The sequence below is a fragment of the Pleurodeles waltl genome, chromosome 11 (assembly GCF_031143425.1).
Source record: "Pleurodeles waltl isolate 20211129_DDA chromosome 11, aPleWal1.hap1.20221129, whole genome shotgun sequence".
Classification (NCBI taxonomy): Eukaryota; Metazoa; Chordata; class Amphibia; order Caudata; family Salamandridae; genus Pleurodeles; species Pleurodeles waltl.
In genome coordinates this window covers 1,022,645,050-1,022,666,019 of record NC_090450.1, presented here as the reverse complement: position 1 = coordinate 1,022,666,019, position 20,970 = coordinate 1,022,645,050, and positions in this window count along the sequence as shown.

Here is a 20,970-nt window from a genome sequence, read left to right as displayed (position 1 = left end):
GGGAGTGACCACTCCCCTGACCTGCACCTCCCCTGGGAGGTGTCCAGAGCTCCTCCAGTGTGCTCCAGACCTCTGCCATCTTGGAAACAGAGGTGCTGCTGGCACACTGGACTGCTCTGAGTGGCCAGTGCCACCAGGTGACATCAGAGACTCCTGCTGATAGGCTCCTTCAGGTGTTAGTAGCCTATCCTCTCTCCTAGGTAGCCAAACCCTCTTTTCTGGCTATTTAGGGTCTCTGTCTCTGGGGAAACTTTAGATAACAAATGCAAGAGCTCATCCGAGTTCCTCTGCATCTCTCTCTTCACCTTCTGATAAGGAAACGACTGCTGACCGCGCTGGAAGCCTGCAAACCTGCAACATAGTAGCAAAGACGACTACTGCAACTCTGTAACGCTGATCCTGCCGCCTTCTCGACTGTTTTCCTGCTTGTGCATGCTATGGGGGTAGCCTGCCTCCTCTCTGCACCAGAAGCTCCGAAGAAATCTCCCGTGGGTCGACGGAATCTTCCCCCTGCAACCGCAGGCACCAAAAAGCTGCATTACCGGTCCCTTGGGTCTCCTCTCAGCACAACGAGCGAGGTCCCTCGAATCCAGCGACTCTGTTCAAGTGACCCCCACAGTCCAGTGACTCTTCAGCCCAAGTTTGGTGGAGGTAAGTCCTTGCCTCACCTCGCTGGGCTGCATTCCTGGGAACCGCGACTTTGCAGCTACTCCGGCCCCTGTGCACTTCCGGCGGAAATCCTTTGTGCACAGCCAAGCCTGGGTCCACGGCACTCTAACCTGCATTGCACGACTTTCTAAGTTGGTCTCCGGCGACGTGGGACTCCTTTGTGCAACTTCGGCAAGCACCGTTTCACGCATCCTTGTAGTGCCTGTTTCTGGCACTTCTCCGGGTGCTATCTGCTTCAGTGAGGGTTCTTTGTCTTGCTCGACGTCCCCTCTCTCTTCAGGTCCAATTTGCGACCTCCTGGTCCCTCCTGGGCCCCAGCAGCGTCCAAAAACGCCAAACACACGATTTGCAGCTAGCAAGGCTTGTTAGCGTTCTTTCCACGGGAAAGCACTTCTGCACAACTCTCCACGGCGAGAGGAATTTGTCCACCAAAGGGGAAGTCTCTAGCCGTTTTTGTTCCTGCAGAAACCTCAGCTTCTTCTGTCCAGTCGAAGCTTCTCTGCACCCGCAGCTGGCATTTCCTGGGCATCTGCCCATCTCCGACTTGCTTGTGACTTTTGGACTTGGTCCCCTTGTTCCACAGGTACCCTAGATTGGAAATCCACAGTTGTTGCATTGCTGGTTTGTGTCTTTCCTGCATTATTCCTCTAACACGACTATTTTGTCCTTAGGGGAACTTTAGTGCACTTTGCACTCACTTTTCAGGGTTTTGGGGAGGGTTATTTTTCTAACTCTCACTATTTTCTAATAGTCCCAGCGACCCTCTACAAGGTCACATAGATTTGGGGTCCATTCGTGGTTCGCATTCCACTTTTGGAGTATATGGTTTGTGTTGCCCCTATCCCTGTGTTTCCCCATTGGATCCTATTGTAACTATACATTGTTTGCACTGTTTTCTAAGACTATACTGCATATTTTTGCTATTGTGTATATATATCTTGTGTATATTTCCTATCCTCTCACTGAGGGTACACTCTGAGATACTTTGGCATATTGTCATAAAAATAAAGTACCTTTATTTTTAGTATAACTGTGTATTGTGTTTTCTTATGATATTGTGCATATGACACTAAGTGGTACTGTAGTAGCTTCACACGTCTCCTAGTTCAGCCTAAGCTGCTCTGCTAAGCTACCATTATCTATCAGCCTAAGCTGCTAGACACCCTATACACTAATAAGGGATAACTGGGCCTGGTGCAAGGTGCAAGTACCCCTTGGTACTCACTACAAGCCAGTCCAGCCTCCTACATTGGTGGCAGTGGTGGGATAAGTGCTTGAGACTACTTACCACTCTTGTCATTGTACTTTTCATAAGAGAAAAATATACAAAACAAGGTCAGTGTATATACACATAGCCAAAAAGTTTTGCATTTCCTCTTTTCACTCTTTTCTAAGTGCTGAAAAGTACTTCTAAACTTTCAAAAAGTTCTTAAAAGTTTAAAAAGTTTTTTTCTGTCTTTCCAAAAAGTTCTGAAAACTTTTTTCTCTTTTTCTATCACTTTAACTCTCTCTAAAAAATTTCTGGCACAGGCCAAAGTGTTGATCTGTCCAAACTTGCATATGACAACCTTAGCTGGAAAAGAGCAAGGAGTCTCTGTATAGAGAGAGGTTTGAGTGTAGGGAAGAATCCTTCCTTGGAACTGTTACTTAACATGCTTAGAGAACAGGATAAGGCCATAGGTGCCCCATCTGTTGAAAAAGTACCTAATAGTTCCCAATCTGATTCAGGGACTCCTCCAGGAAAAGATTCTGGAAAGAAACTTCCTAGCCTGCCCATTACTAGACAATCTAGCATAGATGGTAATGATGATGAGCCACACCAAATAAATAGTGTTGTCTCACATCATAGCAAAAGCATTTATTCTCACCATACAGGTAGTAATGTTTCTGTAAACCAAGCTCTTAGGGTGGCTTATGTAAGGGACAGGTCTCCTTCTGTTCATTCCCATCATAGCTCTGTTTCAAGAAATGTCCCTCCCACCAACCCTGATGACAGAATGTTAGAGAGGGAACTCAATAAGTTGAGGGTGGAACAAGCCAGACTGAAGCTTAAAAAGCAACAGCTGGATTTGGATAGACAGTCTTTTGAATTAGAGAAGGAAAGACAGAAGTTGGGTTTAGATACCCATGGTGGCAGCAGCAGTATTCCCCATAGTCATCCTGCAAAAGAGCATGATTCCAGGAATCTGCACAAGATAGTTCCCCCTTATAAGGAGGGGGATGACATTAACAAGTGGTTTGCTGCGCTTGAGAGGGCCTGTGTTGTACAGGATGTCCCTCAAAGGCAGTGGGCTGCTATCCTATGGCTATCATTTAGTGGAAAAGGTAGGGATAGGCTCCTTACTGTGAAAGAAAATGATGCTAATAATTTCCAAGTTCTTAAGAATGCACTCCTGGATGGTTATGGCTTAACCACTGAACAGTACAGGATAAAGTTCAGAGAGACCAAAAAGGAGTCTTCACAAGACTGGGTTGATTTCATTGACCATTCAGTGAAGGCCTTGGAGGGGTGGTTACATGGCAGTAAAGTTACTGATTATGAAAGCCTGTATAACACAATCCTGAGAGAGCATATACTTAATAACTGTGTGTCTGATTTGTTGCACCAGTACCTGGTAGACTCTGATCTGACCTCTCCCCAAGAATTGGGAAAGAAGGCAGACAAATGGGTCAGAACAAGGGTGAACAGAAAAGTTCATACAGGGGGTGACAAAGATGGCAATAAGAAGAAAGATGGTGAAAAATCTCAAGATAAGCATGGGGATAAGGGTAAAACCAAAGATCCCACTTCAAATCTTAAACACTCTTCAGAGGGTGGGGATAAAACAAATTCTTCCTCTTCTTCCCAACCTGCACACATTAAAAAGCCTTGGTGCTTTGTGTGTAAAAACAGAGGCCATAGGCCATGGGATAAGTCCTGTCCAGGTAAACCCCCTGAGCCTACCACCACTAATACATCAAGCTCTAGTGCCCCTAGCAGTAGTGGTACTAGTGGTGGGACTGCTGGCAACAGCCAAGTTAAGGGTGTAGTTGGGTTCACTTTTGGGTCCATAGTAGAAACTGGGGTAGTCACTCCCAAGACAGTTTCTGTCACACCTAGTGGCATTGGCCTTGCCACACTGGCTGCTTGTCCCCTTACAATGGATAAGTACAGGCAGACAGTTTCAATAAATGGTGTTGAGGCCTTGGCCTACAGGGACACAGGTGCCAGTTTCACTTTGGTGACTGAAAACCTAGTGCACCCTGATCAACACATCATTGGACAACAGTATAAGATTATTGATGTCCATAACTCCACTAAGTTTCTTCCCTTAGCTATAATTCAGTTTAGTTGGGGTGGAGTTACTGGCCCTAAGCAGGTGGTGGTATCACCTAGCTTACCTGTAGACTGTCTCTTAGGTAATGACCTAGAGGCCTCAGGTTGGGCTGATGTAGAGTTTTATGCCCATGCAGCCATGCTGGGCATCCCTGAGGAATTGTTCCCTCTCATTTCTACTGAAATGAAAAAGAAAAGGAGAGAAGGCCTGAAAACTCAGGAACCCTCTCCATCAACAGGTAAAAAGGGTATCACAGTATCCCCTAACCACCCTACCATTCAGGATACCATTCCTGTGGTGGGAGAAACCTCTCCTGGGGTGGCACCTGTTCCAAGGGAATCATCAGTTGGCAAAACTGTACTCCCTGAGGTGGAAGTACCTCTCTGTGGGATAACTAACATTGGTTAGAAAAAGAGCACCATTTTAGTTAACATGGAGCATCCCTCCAACCCTCCCAGAGAAACTTTAGTGCAGAAACTCTGCACTGCCTCACAACACTTAGAACAGCATCCCTGCCCTAGTGTGGAGCTGATAGGACAGCATCCCTGCCCTGCTCCAACCCAAGAGAAACAGCATCCCTGTTCTCTCTTCCAGCCATATGGACAAAGTTTTTGCCCAGCTATGGCTTTTCTGAGACAGCATCCCTGTCTGGCATTTCCATCACTACAAATAGGTTCAGTGGACAATTCCCACTGCTCTAAACTAAAACTTACTGATAGAAACTCTGAAAATACATCTTCACATTGTTGCTTAGCTAAAAAACTTCAAACAGGGTGGTTTACATCCCCACAGGGAAGTAACCATATAGTGGATGATAAAGGGAGTAACCAGTCTATTGCAGAGCTACTCTCTACTTATCACCACTTAGACAATAAAGTCTCAACTGGCCAAGGTTAGCCTTATTGTCCTTCGTTTGGGGGGGGGTTGTGTGAGAAGGTAGCCTCTTTCTAGCCTTGTTACCCCCACTTTTGGCCTGTTTGTGAGTGTATGTCAGGGTGTTTGTCACTGTTTTCACTGTCTCACTGGGATCCTGATAGCCAGGCCTCAGAGCTCATAGTGAAAACACGATGTTTTCAGTATGTTTGTTATGTGTCACTGGGATCCTGCTGGTCAGGACCCCAGTGCTCATAGGTTTGTGGCCTATATGTATGTGTCACTGGGACTCTGTCACACAGGGCCCCAGTGCTCATAGGTGTGCATGTATATGTTCCCTGTGTGGTGCCTAACTGTCTCACTGAGGCTCTGCTAACCAGAACCTCAGTGGTTATGCTCTCTCATTACTTTCAAATTGTCACTAACAGGCTAGTGACCAATTTTACCAATTTACATTGGCTTACTGGAACACCCTTATAATTCCCTAGTATATGGTACTGAGGTACCCAGGGTATTGGGGTTCCAGGAGATCCCTATGGGCTGCAGCATTTCTTTTGCCACCCATAGGGAGCTCTGACAATTCTTACACAGGCCTGCCACTGCAGCCTGAGTGAAATAACGTCCACGTTATTTCACAGCCATTTTACACTGCACTTAAGTAACTTATAAGTCACCTATATGTCTAACCTTTACCTGGTAAAGGTTAGGTGCAAAGTTACTTAGTGTGAGGGCACCATGGCACTAGCCAAGGTGCCCCCACATTGTTCAGAGCCAATTCCCTGAACTTTGTGAGTGCGGGGACACCATTACACGCGTGCACTACATATAGGTCACTACCTATATGTAGCTTCACAATGGTAACTCCGAATATGGCCATGTAACATGTCTATGATCATGGAATTGCCCCCTCTATGCCATCCTGGCATAGTTGGCACAATCCCAGGATCCCAGTGGTCTGTAGCACAGACCCTGGTACTGCCAAACAGCCCTTCCTGGGGTTTCACTGCAGCTGCTGCTGCTGCCAACCCCTCAGACAGGCAGCTGCCCTCCTGGGGTCCAGCCAGGCCTGGCCCAGGATGGCAGAACAAAGAACTTCCTCTGAGAGAGGGTGTGACACCCTCTCCCTTTGGAAAATGGTGTGAAGGCAGGGGAGGAGTAGCCTCCCCCAGCCTCTGGAAATGCTTTGTTGGGCACAGAGGTGCCCAATTCTGCATAAGCCAGTCTACACCGGTTCAGGGACCCCTTAGCCCCTGCTCTGGCGCGAAACTGGACAAAGGAAAGGGGAGTGACCACTCCCCTGACCTGCACCTCCCCTGGGAGGTGTCCAGAGCTCCTCCAGTGTGCTCCAGACCTCTGCCATCTTGGAAACAGAGGTGCTGCTGGCACACTGGACTGCTCTGAGTGGCCAGTGCCACCAGGTGACGTCAGAGACTCCTGCTGATAGGCTCCTTCAGGTGTTAGTAGCCTATCCTCTCTCCTAGGTAGCCAAACCCTCTTTTCTGGCTATTTAGGGTCTCTGTCTCTGGGGAAACTTTAGATAACGAATGCAAGAGCTCATCCGAGTTCCTCTGCATCTCTCTCTTCACCTTCTGATAAGGAAACGACTGCTGACCGCGCTGGAAGCCTGCAAACCTGCAACATAGTAGCAAAGACGACTACTGCAACTCTGTAACGCTGATCCTGCCGCCTTCTCGACTGTTTTCCTGCTTGTGCATGCTGTGGGGGTAGCCTGCCTCCTCTCTGCACCAGAAGCTCCGAAGAAATCTCCAGTGGGTCGACGGAATCTTCCCCCTGCAACCGCAGGCACCAAAAAGCTGCATTACCGGTCCCTTGGGTCTCCTCTCAGCACGACGAGCGAGGTCCCTCGAATCCAGCGACTCTGTCCAAGTGACCCCCACAGTCCAGTGACTCTTCAGCCCAAGTTTGGTGGAGGTAAGTCCTTGCCTCACCTCGCTGGGCTGCATTGCTGGGAACCGCGACTTTGCAGCTACTCCGGCCCCTGTGCACTTCCGGCGGAAATCCTTTGTGCACAGCCAAGCCTGGGTCCACGGCACTCTAACCTGCATTGCACGACTTTCTAAGTTGGTCTCCGGCGACGTGGGACTCCTTTGTGCAACTTTGGCAAGCACCGTTTCACACATCCTTGTAGTGCCTGTTTCTGGCACTTCTCTGGGTGCTTCTTGCTTCAGTGAGGGCTCTTTGTCTTGCTCGACATCCCCTCTCTCTTCAGGTCCAATTTGCGACCTCCTGGTCCCTCCTGGGCCCCAGCAGCGTCCAAAAACGCCAAACACACGATATGAAGCTAGCAAGGCTTGTTGGCGTTCTTTCCGCGGAAAATCACTTCTGCACGACTCTCCAGAGCGAGAGGGATCCGTCCACCAAAGGGGAAGTCTCTAGCCCTTTTCGTTCTTGCAGAAACCTCAGCTTCTTCTGTCCAGTCAAAGCTTCTCTGCACCTGCAGCTGGCATTTCCTGGGCATCTGCCCATCTCCGACTTGCTTGTGACTTTTGGACTTGGTCCCCTTGTTCCACAGGTACCCTAGATTGGAAATCCACAGTTGTTGCATTGCTGGTTTGTGTCTTTCCTGCATTATTCCTCTAACACAACTATTTTGTCCTTAGGGGAACTTTAGTGCACTTTGCACTAACTTTTCAGGGTCTTGGGGAGGGTTATTTTTCGAACTCTCACTATTTTCTAATAGTCCCAGCGACCCTCTACAAGGTCACATAGGTTTGGGGTCCATTCGTGGTTCGCATTCCACTTTTGGAGTATATGGTTTGTGTTGCCCCTATCCCTGTGTTTCCCCATTGCATCCTGTTGTAACTATACATTGTTTGCACTGTTTTCTAAGACTATACTGCATATTTTTGCTATTGTGTATATATATCTTGTGTATATTTCCTATCCTCTTACTGAGGGTACACTCTGAGATACTTTGGCATATTGTCATAAAAATAAAGTACCTTTATTTTTAGTATAACTGTGTATTGTGTTTTCTTATGATATTGTGCATATGACACTAAGTGGTACTGTAGTAGCTTCACACGTCTCCTAGTTCAGCCTAAGCTGCTCTGCTAAGCTACCATTATCTATCAGCCTAAGCTGCTAGACACCCTATACACTAATAAGGGATAACTGGGCCTGGTGCAAGGTGCAAGTACCCCTTGGTACTCACTACAAGCCAGTCCAGCCTCCTACAGACCCATAAGTGAAACCAACTACACCCTTTCTTTGACTGTTGTCAGCAGTCCCACCACTATTACCACTACTGCTAGGGGCACTAGAGTTTGATGTATTAGTGGTGGTTGGCTCAGGGGGTTTGCCTGGACAGGACTTATCCCCTTGCCAATGGCCTTTATGTTTACACACATAGCACCAAGGCTTTTTAATGTGGGTATCTTGTGAAGAAGAGGAAGAATTTGATTTATCCCCACACCCTGAAGAGTGTTTAGGATTTGAAGAAGGATCTTTGGTTTTACCTTTATCCCCATGCTTATCCTGAGATTTCTCACCATCTTTCTTCTTGCCGTCCTTGTCAACCCCTGTATGAACTTTTCGGTTCACTCATGTTCTGACCCATTTGTCTGCCTTCTTTCCCAATTCTTGGGGAGAGGTCAGATCTGAGTCCACTAGATATTGGTTTAACAAGACAGACACACAGTTATTCAGAATATGCTCTCTCAGAATAAGATTATACAGGCTTTCATAGTCAGATACTTTACTGCCATGTAACCACCCCTCCAAGGCCTTCACTGAACAGTCTACAAAGTCTGCCCAGTCTTGTGAAGACTCTTTTCTGGTGTCTCTGGACTTAATCCTGTATTGTTCAGTGGTTAAGCCAAATCCATCCAAGAGTACATCCTTCAAAACTGCAAAATTGTTAGCTTCATTTTCTCTAACAGTAAGGAGCCTATCCCTATCCTTTCCAGTGAAAGATAGCCACAATATAGCATCCCACTGCCTTTATGGGACCCCCTGTACCATACTGGCCCTCTCAAGTGCAGCAAACCACTTGTTGATGTCATCCACCTCCTTGTAAGGTGGGACTATCTTGGCAGATTCCTGGAATCATGCTCTCTAACAGGATTACTATCAGGAATACTGCTGCTGCCACCATGGGGTCCTAACCCCAACCTCTGTCTCTCCTTCTCCAGGTCTAGGGATTCCCTATCTAAGGCCAGCTGTTGCTGTTTATGCTTCAGTCTGGCCTCTTCAACCCTCAACTTTTTGAGTTCCCTTTCTAACAAGTTATCCTCAGGGTGGGTGGGTTGGGAACGCTTGGACACAGAAGATAAATTGGAAACAACAGAGGGGGATCTGTCAGTAACTGACTGGACCCTAGCATCTTGGCCCCTAGGAATAAAGACTTCCCTACTGTGATGGGAACCTCCATTACTACCAACATTACTTGGTGTCCTGCTAGGGGGCAGATCCTGATCAGAACCCTCCCTACCTCCCTCAAGGAGATCCCCTGAGTCAGATTGGGAACCTTCTATTAACCTCTCATTTGATGTACCTGCTTGGGACTCATCATTTACAATAAGCATGTTAAATAGAAATTCTTTGCTAGGGTTCTTTCCTATCACTAAACCTCTTTCTAAGCAGAGACTCCTTAGGCTCTTGTAATTCAAATTGTCATAAGTAGTATTGACCATTTCAAGAGTAGAGTCTTCTACAGACATGATAGTAAAAGGTTTAGAGACAGTGAGAAGGAAGAAAACGTTTCAGGACTTTTTAAACAACAGATAAAAAAAACTTTTTCTAACTTTTAGAAAACTTTTAGAAGTTTAGAGAAACTTTTCAAAACTCTGTAACAAGTTTAAGAGGAGAAAGCAAAACTTTTTAGTTAGGTGTACATACACTGAACTGTTTTGTATATTATTCTCTTATGAAAAGTACACAATGACAAAGTGGTAAGTAGTTACAAGTACTTATCCCACTGCTGCACAACCAATGTAGGAGGCTGGCCTGGCTTGTAGTGGGTACCAGAGGTACTTACACCTTGTGCCAGGTCCAGTTATCCCTTATTAGTGTAGAAGAGGTGTTTCTAGCAGCTTAGGCTGATAGAAGGTAGCTATGGCAAAGCAGCTTAGGCTGAACTAGGAGACAGGTAAAGCTCCTACTATACCACTAGTGTCATATGCACAATATCATAAGAAAACACAATACACAAAATTACTAAAAATAAAGGTACTTTATTTTTAAGACAATATGCCAAAAGTATATCAGTGAGTACCCTCAGTAGGAGGATAAGTTATATACTTAAGATATATGTACAAAAAACAAACTTAGGTAAGTAATAGCAAGAAAAGTAATGCAAACAGTGTAGAATTACAATAGATTGCAATAGGAGCACATAGGTATAGGGGCAACACAAACCATATGCTCCAAAGGTGGAATGCGAACCACAAATTGACCCCAAACCTATGTGAGCTTGTAGAGGGTCGCTGTAAGAAAACAGTGAGGGTTAGAAAAGTAGCCCACCCCAAGACCCTGAAAGGTAGGTGTAAAGTGCACCTACTACCCCCAGAGAGCACAGAAGTCATGATAGGGGGATTCTGCAGGAAGAACAAACACCAGCAATGCAACAACAGTGGATTTCCAGACCTGAGTACCTGTAAGACAAGGGGACCAAGTCCAATAGTTGCGACAGTGTCGAGAGTGGGCAGAGCCCAGGAAATGCCAGCTGAAGGTGCAAGGAAGCTGCCACTGGATGGAAGAAGCTTGGAGTTCTGCAAGAAAGAAGAGAGCTAGGGACTTCTCCTTTGGAAGACGGATGCCCCACGTTGCGATGAAGCTTGCAGAGGTATTCCCACACAAAAAGACCGCAAACAAGCCTTGCTAGCTGCAAGGGTCATGGTAGAGGTTTTTGGGTGCTGCTGTGGCCCAGGAGGGACCAGGATGTCGCCACTTGGAGGAGGAGACAGAGGCGGCTCCCAGCAACTCAAGGAGCCCTCACAGAAGCAGGCAGCACCCGCAAAAGGACCTGAACAGGCACTTGGAAGGAAAGTGAACTGGAGTCTATGCGAAGTCACAAAACGAGATCCCACGACGCCGGAGGACAACTCAGGAGGTTGTGCACTGTACGTTAGAGTGTCGGGGACCCAGGCTTGGCTGTGCACAAAGGAAATCCTGGAAGAGTGCACAGGAGCCGGAGCAGCTGCAAATCATGCGGTACACAGCAATGCAGTCTAGCGTGGGGATGCAAGGACTTACCTCCACCAAACTTGGACTGAAGAGTCACTGTACTGTGGGAGTCACTTGGACAGAGTTGCTGAGTTCCAGGGACCACGCTCGTTGTGCTGAGAGGGGACCCAGAGGACCGGTGATGCAGTCTTTTGTTGCCTGCGGTTGTAGGGGGAAGATTCCGTCGACCCACGGGAGATTTCTTCAGAGCTCCTGGTGCAGGGTGAAGGCAGGCTACCCCCAGAGCATGCACCACCTGGAAACAGTCCAGAAAGCCGGCAGGATGAGGCGATACAAGGTTGCTAGTAGTCGTCTTGCTACTTTGTTGCGGTTTTGCAGGCGTCCTTAGCAGTCAGCGGTCGATCCTTTGGTAGAAGGTGAAGAGGGAGATGCAGAGGAACTCTGGTGAGCTCTTGCATTCGGTATCTGGTGAGATCCCCAAAGAAGAGACCCTAAATAGCCAAAAAAGGAGGTTTGGCTACCAACAAAGGAGGACTGGCTACCAAGACAGGTAAGAGCCTATCAGGAGGAGTGTCTGACATTACCTGCTGGCACAGGCTACTCAGAGCAGTCCAGTGTGCCCCCAGCACCTCTAAATCCAAGATGGCAGAGGTCTTGGACACATTGGAGGAGCTCTGGGCACCTCCCCTGGGAGGTGCAGGTCAGGGTAGTGGTCACTCCCCTTTCCTTTGTCCAGTTTCGCGCCAGAGCAGGGCTGGGGGATCCCTGAACCAGTGTGGACTGGCTTATGCAGAGATGGGCACCATCTGTGCCCATCAAAGCATTTCCAGAGGCTGGGAGAGGTACTCCTCCCCAGCCTTCACACCTATTTCCAAAGGGAGAGGGTGTAACACTCTCTCTCAGATGAAATACTTTGTTCTGCCTTCCTGGGCCAGGGCTGCCTGGACCCCAGGAGGGCAGAAACCTGTCTGAGAGGTGGCAGCAGCAGCAGCTGCAGTGGAGACCCCGGAAAGGCAGTTTGGCAGTGCCCAGGTACTATGCTAGAGACTCGGGGGATCATGGAATTGTCACCCCAATGCCAGAATGGCATTGGGGTGACAATTCCATGATCTTACACATGTTACATGGCCATGTTCGGAGTTACCATTGTGACGCCACACCTATGTATAGTGCACGCGTGTAATGGTGTCCCCGCACTCACAAAGTACGGTAAATTTGCCCTGAACAATGTGGGGGCACCTTGGATAGTGGCAGGGTGCCCACACACTAAGTAACTTTGCACCTAACCTTCACTAAGTGAGGGTTAGACATATAGGTGGCTTATAAGTTACTTAAGTGCAGTGTAAAATGGCTGTGAAATAACATGGATGCTATTTCACTCAGGCTGCAGTGGCAGGCCTGTGTAAGAATTGTCTGAGCTCGCTATGGGTGGCAAAAGAAGTGCTGCAGTCCATAGGGATCTCCTGGAACCCCAATACCTTGGGTGCCTCAGTACCATATACTAGGGAATTATAAGGGTGTTCCAGTGTGCCAATGAGAATTGGTAAAATTAGTCAGTAGCCTGCAGTGACAATTTTAAAAGCAGAGAGAGCATAAACACTGAGGTTCTGGTTAGCAGAGCCTCAGTGAGACAGTTAGGCACCACACAGGGAACACATATAGGCCACAAACTATGAGCACTGGGGTCCTGGCTAGCAGGGTCCCAGTGACACATAACAAACACACTGACAACATAGGGTTTTCACTATGAGCACTAGGCCCTGGCTAGCAGGATCCCAGTGAGACAGTAAAAACACCCTGACATATACTCACAAACAGGCCAAAAGTGGGGGTAACAAGGCTAGAAAAAGGCTACCTTCCTACAATTGTGTATACGGCTTCCAAGAGCATCTTGCAACAGCCATCATTTTTTTTTAAATATAAAGAAAAATCCACTACTATTCACTAGAGTATTGCACATTAGCATTAAATAGTAAATGAAAACTTGAGAAACGACCTGATTTAGAAATTGGCGGAGGGGTTACTCCATCACAATGGTGATGGCTATCCCACCCACCGAAGTCTAAATCCTATTATGTCAAATGGGATTTAGTTTGCAACGGATGGGATATCCAGCAGCGTTGTGATGGAGTAACACTCCAGGACCAGCCACAGTCCAAATCAGGCCCTGAGAGCCATGTAGAATAGATGACACTAAAATTTAGAAGTTTACAGTCTCATGAGTCACTCGCATGCTTCTCGCAATCCTCTCACAAGAGTGTTGACAGCTGAAAAAAACATTGTTGGTGAAATCTTCATTATCAGAGTTACAATAACTGAACATGTAAAAAAGTTCTATTAAATATATATATATGTTTAATACTCACACATATCACAAAGATTTTGCAAACTGTCAACCATATCCTGTTGTGTTATAATAAAAAAATTATTTTACTAAAATGAGGTCTAAGCACATCATATAATATACTGTCATTCTATCATACATACACTCTCGAAAATAATTAATTTACTTTTAAAAAAACTTAGAAAGTCACTGAAAAAATCAAAGGCTAAAGTAATATTATAATTAGGTGCAATAAAAATATATCTTTTCCTTTTTTAAAAAGCTTAAATTCACAGAAAAAAACAAAGGTTAAAGTAACTTTATTGTTAGATCAATTTCAAAGTGACAATATCAATGTTTTGAACTAAAAGAAACCAACAGAAAATCAGCAGTTATGGTTAGCAACACTAACTGTAATTTGGGCCCCGCCATGCACTGTTTATGACCTCACATATGACATCACTCATGACAATTTCTGTGACATCATTTATGACATCACTGATGGCATGTCAAATGACATAATTGATGACATCGTGATGACATATTCCCAGCATTGTTTTCCCAAATATTGGTGTATAAATTTCTATGGTTTTAAAATTTAAACGTAGCATATTTCACATTAACAATCAGCCATCAATCAATCAAACCCTCCTTTAGTTCAGTGTTCAGTCTGTATACAACTTTTCAGAGAAATCTAAAATAGTGAATGCCAATTCCAAAACAAATACCCTACTACAGACAATTTGGGAAAAGTGTTGGATGCTACAGGGGTGAAATGCCATACTCCCACTCCAATTCATACCTATTTGAGGAAGAAGTTGGACAACAAAATGGAGATATTTACTATTCCCACTCCAATCTATACTAATTTCGAGAAAGTATTGTCCAGTAAAAGAGTTACATTTACTATTCCCACTCTAATCTAAGCCAATTTGAGGAAGGTGTTGGAAGCTAAAGAGGTGACAAAATTACTATGTCCACTACAATCAAAAACATTTGATGCAAGTTACTACAAACTTAGGGCCTTATTGCAAGTTTGGCTGTCAACAGACTGCCAGACTCGCGGTGGCGGTTGGACTGCGCAGTTGTGGAGGTCCGACCACCACATTACGAGGTTGGAGGGCAGACCTGCCAACCTACCACCGTCACTGCCAGAATCTCCGATCCGACAGGATGACAGAGGTGCAGGTTGAACTCAGCGGCACCCTGCTGATTACAACTTTGTTCTGGTGGTTCAATTGTGATGAAAAGGCTGGCAGAGAACAAGTGCAGGGGGGAGCAGGGAAGGCCCTGAACTGCCCATGCCCAGGGCATGGGCAGAGGGACCCCCCGCCCAGCACGCTCAAAATGCGCACTGGCTGCTGTGCAGGGCAGACAGTGCACATTCCGACCGTGCTGGGGAGGGGGGGGGCTGAACTGCCAATGCCACAGGCATAGGCAACGATTGGACCCCTGTGGCCACCTGCACTTGTTCTCCGCCAGCCTTTTCATGGCAGTTGAACCACCATTAAAAGGCTGGTGGAGGACATGGGTGTAATCAGCACAGTGGTGCTGACTTCAGCGCCGTGGCGGTTGATTACAAGCATGACCCCCATAATCCCAGTGGGATCAAAGATCCTGGCGGGGACGGCGGTTTTTTGGCGGTCCAACTGCCACTGTGAGTCTGTTGGTCTTGTGACCGCCAGACTGGTAATAGGGCCCTTAGAGATGTCTGCCGGCTCTGCAACATCTCCGTACATTGGCAAGAATTGTGATGGCGATTCATCTTAATGTAGGAAAAGTTTGAAGGACAGCTCCGCCAAAGATGACAACTGGCCATCAAACTTTTATAAAGGGTTTTTTTATTTTCTAAAAAGAAACTCCAGAAGAGGGGTTTGTTTTTGGAAAATGAAAAAAAATATGACCACCACACCATTGGAGTTTTCTCCCCAGGCAGGGTGGCCATGTTTTCTCCCATGGTGTGGAGGTCATTTTTCTAATTTTACTTGCCCTCACCACCAGGATATCCCTGGTGGTAATGGTAGTGCTTAGTTTGCAAAAAACTAAAGGGCAGATATTTGATGCAACTCAACTCAGCAGGACAAGTTGCTGCTGTACGTTAAATGGAGAGGGAAGAATGTTTCGTACCAAGTAAGATATTGCACATTCCTGTACTCTCTGTGGTGGTGCACTAGCGGCTGTCAAGCATCAACACAGACACCTCTGAACCATGGTACAATGTTCCCTTTGTTGCAGTCAGGATTGTTTTTATGCAGGAAAGGACACCTTTCTGCACAAAGACAGTCATCTGAGGGGTTTTTCCTCTTTCCATGTGTGCTGTGGAATGCAGCACAAGTAGAAAGAGGGAAAACAAGGAGAAATAAACATGTTCCTCCCTTCTACGCCTCCCCTGAGAAGGTGTAGCATTTTGACGCATTCCCAGGATTACGTTTGTTATTAATTCTGGGACTGCACCAAAAACCATGGAGGGCTGCATAGGAGCACCCATGCTCCACCCATGGAACGCCTTCCCGGGGCTCACTGCTTAGCATTACTCATGATTTACTGTGCCAATCAGAGCTATGCAAGGTGGCTTTATGTGGCTTGGTAAATGTCCCTTCAGGGCTTGCGTTGCCTTTGCATCAGCTTGCACGACGCAAGGGCCACACAAGCCCTTAATAAATCTGGGCTTAAATGCCCAGGCCCTTCTCAGGAGGCCGCTGGAGCTTGCAGCACACATTGCCACTTTCAGCGCCACCTGTGACAGTCCCAACCTAACTACTCACCATAGCCCTCCTACAGGCTGATGATTCAGACTATTCCAGGCCACTCAAGGCTATAAGAATGGCGTGGGCAGCAAGTACTGTTATTTGTTAATGTATATTGAATAATGACACTGTTGTTTTACTCATCTCAAAATTAGACAGACAGCGCAACAATTCGGTAGACTGCCATTACAGCTGGTGTACCAAAGTAAATGTTGGTGCTGCAAACTGGAAACCACCGGCTAAAATTAAGCACTGGATGATGAACAGTAAAAAAAAGAAAAATCATTCAACCATCCACTCTAACTATGGCGGACAGTCAGATGGTTCCTTCCGATGACGCCGGCTCCTCAGGCCATTGGAAGACGTTTTAGAATGACACAGTGAATTTCTTCTGGAGGCGTAAAACGTGTGGTGCGTCTGACTTAAAATCGGATGGACGGACCATGAGGTTGGCAGACAGAGAACAGGGTACCCCAGCGCAGCTGCAACAGAGTGAGCACCTGTCTGAGTAACTTTAAATCAACCCCAGACCCCCACCTAAGGCAACATGGTACTCCTCCTGCTTCTGATGGGAACAGTCCATCACCACACACGTTCACACTGAGGCCCGCGTGATGCAGTCAGTGCTTCTCCTGCTTCTGATGGGAACAGTCCATCACCTCACACATTCACACTGAGGCCCGCGTCATGCAGTCAGTGCTTCTCCTACTTCTGATGCAAACAGTCCATCACTTCACTCATTCACGCTGAGGCCCGCGTGATGCAGTCAGTGCTTCTCCTGCTTCTGATGGGAACAGTCCATCACCTCACGCATTCACACTGAGGACCATGTGATGCAGTCAGTGCTTCCCCAGCTTTTGATGGGAATAGTCCATCACCTCACACATTCACACTGAGGCCCGCGTGATGCAGTCAGTGCTTCTCCTGCTTCTGATGGGAACAGTCCATCACCTCACACATTCATACTGAGGCCCGCGTGATGCAGTGAGTGCTTCCCCAGCTTCTGATGGGAATAGTCCATCACCTCACGTACTCACACTGAGGCCCACCTGATGCAGTCAGTGCTTCTCCTGCTACTGATGGGAACAGTCCATCACCTCACTTATTCACACTGAGGCCCCCCTGATGCAGTCAGTGCTCCTCCTGCTTCTGATGGGAACAGTCCATCACCACACACGTTCACACTGGGGACCGTGTGATGCAGTCAGTGCTTCCCCAGCTTCTGATGGGAATAGTCCATCACCTCACGCATTCACACTGAGGCCCGCGTGATGCAGTCAGTGCTTCTCCTGCTTCTGATGAGAATAGTCCATCACCTCACGTACTCACACGGAGGCCCACCTGATGCAGTCAGTGCTTCTCCTGCTTCTGATGGGAACAGTCCATCACCTCACACATTCACACTGAGGCCCGCGTGATGCAGTCAGTGCTTCCCCAGCTTCTGATGGGAATAGTCCATCACCTCACGTACTCACACTGAGGCCCACCTGATGCAGTCAGTGCTTCTCCTGCTTCTGATGGGAACAGTCCATCACCTCACACATTCACACTGAGGCCCGCGTGATGCAGTCAGTGCTTCTCCTGCTTCTGATGGGAACAGTCCATCACCTCACGCATTCACACTGAGGCCCGTGTGATGCAGTCAGTGCTTCCCCAGCTTCTGATGGGAACAGTCCATCACCTCACGTACTCACACTGAGGCACACCTGATGCAGCAAGTGCTTCTCCTGCTTCTGATGGGAACAGTCCATCACCTCACACATTCACACTGAGGCACAACAGATGCAGCCAGTGCTTCCCCAGCTTCTGATGGGAACATTCCATCACCTCACGTACTCACACTGAGGCACACCTGATGCAGTCAGTGCTTCCCCACCTTCTGATGGGAACAGTCCATCACCTCACACATTCACACTGAGGACCGTGTGATGCAGTCAGTGGTTCTCCTTCTTCTGATGGGAACAGTGCATCACCACACACGTTCATGCTGAGGCCCGCATGATGCAGTCAGTGCTTCTCCTGATTCTGATGGGAACAGTCCATCACCTCACACATTCACACTGAGGACCGTGTAATGCAGTCAGTGCTTCCCCAGCTTCTGATGGGAATAGTCCATCACCTCACGTACTCACACTGAGGCCCACCTGATGCAGTCAGTGCTTCTCCTGCTTCTGATGGGAACAGTCCATCACCACACACGTTCACACTGAGGCCCGTGTGATGCAGTCAGTGCTTCTCCTGCTTCTGATGGGAACAGTTCATCACCTCACGCATTCACACTGAGGCCCACCCGATGCAGTCAGTGCTTCTCCTACTTCTGATGCAAACAGTCCATCACTTCACTCATTCACACTGAGGCCCACCTGATGCAGTCAGTGCTTCTCCTGCTTCTGATGGGAACAGTCCATCACCACACACATTCACACTGAGGCCCGCGTGATGCAGTCAGTGCTTCTCCTGCTTCTGATGGGAACAGTCCATCACCTCACACATTCACACTGAGGACCGTGTGATGCAGTCAGTGCTTCCCCAGCTTCTGATGGGAACAGTCCATCACCTCACACATTCACACTGAGGCCCGTGTGATGCAGTCACTGCTTCTCCAGCTTCTGATGGGAATAGTCCATCACCTCACGTACTCACACTGAGGCCCACCTGATGCAGTCAGTGCTTCTCCTGCTTCTGATGGGAACAGTCCATCACCTCACACGATCACACCGAGGCCCACATGATGTAGCTCAGTAAAGTCTCTCACCTCACACATTCACAGTGAGGCCCACCTGATACAATCAGTGCTTCCCCTGCTTCTGATGGGAACAGTCCATCACCTCACGCATTCACACTGAGGCCCACCTGATGCAGTCAGTGCTTCTCCTACTTCTGATGCAAGCAGTCCATCACCTCACTCATTCACACTGAGGCCCACCTGTTGCAGTCAGTGCTTCCCCTGCTTCTGATGGGAACAGTCCATCACCTTACACATTCACACTGAGGCCCACCTGATGCAGTCAGTGCTTCTCCTGCTTCTGACGGGAATAGTCCCTCACCTCACACATTCACACTGAGGTCCGTGTGATGCAGTCAGTGCTTCTCCTGCTTCTGACGGGAACAGTCCATCACCCCAGACATTCACACTGAGGCCCACCTGATGCAGTCAGTGCTTCTCCTGCTTCTGATGGGAATAGTCCATCACTACACACAGTCATACTGAGGCCCACCTGATGCAGTTCAGTACAGTCCCTCATTTCACACATTCACACTGAGGTCCGTGTGATGCAGTCAGTGCTTCTCCTTCTTCTGATGGAAACAGTCCATCACCTCACACATTCACACTGAGGCCTACCTGATGCAGCTCAGTACAGTCCCTCACCTCACACATTCACACTGAGGCCCACCGGATGCATTCAGTGCTTCTCCTGCTTCTGATGGGAACAGTCCCTCACCTCAACAGTCACACTGAGGCCCACCTGATGCAGTCAGTGCTTTTCGTGCTTCTGATGAGAACAGTCCATCACCTCACTCATTCACACTGAGGCCCACCTGATGCAATCAGTGCTTCTCCTGCTTCTGATGGGAAAAGTCCATCACCTCACACAGTCACACTGAGGCCCAGCTGATACAGCTAAGTGTAGTCCCTCACCTCACGCATTCACACTGAGGCCCGCCTGATGCAGTCAGTGCTTCTCCTGCTTCTGACGGGAACAGTCCCTCACCTCACACATTCACACTGAGGTCCGTGTGATGCAGTCAGTGCTTCTCCTGCTTCTGATGGGAACAGTCCCTCACCTCACACAGTCACACTGAGGCCCACCTGATGCAGTCAGTGCTTCTCGTGCTTCTGATGGGAACAGTCCATCACCCCAGACATTCACACTGAGGCCCGCCTGATGCAGTCAGTGCTTCTCCTGCTTCTGATGGGAATAGTCCATCACTACACACAGTCATACTGAGGCCCACCTGATGCAGTTCAGTACAGTCCCTCATTTCACACATTCACACTGAGGTCCGTGTGATGCAGTCAGTGCTTCTCCTTCTTCTGATGGAAACAGTCCATCACCTCACACATTCACACTGAGGCCTACCTGATGCAGCTCAGTACAGTCCCTCACCTCACACATTCACACTGAGGCCCACCGGATGCATTCAGTGCTTCTCCTGCTTCTGATGGGAACAGTCCCTCACCTCAACAGTCACACTGAGGCCCACCTGATGCAGTCAGTGCTTCTCGTGCTTCTGATGAGAACAGTCCATCACCTCACTCATTCACACTGAGGCCCACCTGATGCAATCAGTGCTTCTCCTGCTTCTGATGGGAAAAGTCCATCACTTCACACAGTCACACTGAGGCCCAGCTGATACAGCTCAGTGTAGTCCCTCACCTCACGCATTCACACTGAGGCCCGCCTGATGCAGTCAGTGCTTCTCCTGCTCCTGATGGGAACAGTCCATCACCTCACACATTCACACTGAGGCCCACCTGATGCAGTCAGTGCTTCTCCTGCTTCTGATGGGGACAGTCCATCACCTCGCAAAGTCACACTGAGGCCCACCTGATACAGCTCAGTGCAGTCCCTCACCTCACACATTCACACTGAGGCCCACCTGATGCAGTCAGTGCTTCTCCTGCTCCTGATGGGAACAGTCCATCACCTCACACAATCACGCTGAGGCCCACCTGATGCAGTCAGTGCTTCTCCTGCTTCTGGTGGGATCAGTCCCTCACCTTACGCATTCACGCTGAGGCCCACCTGATGCAGTCAGTGCTTCTCCTGCTTCTGGTGGAAACAGTCCATCACCTCACGCATTCACACTGAGGCCTTTGTGATGCAGTCAGTGCTTCTCCTGCTTCTGATGGGAACAGTCCATCACCTCACAAAGTCATACTGAGGCCCAC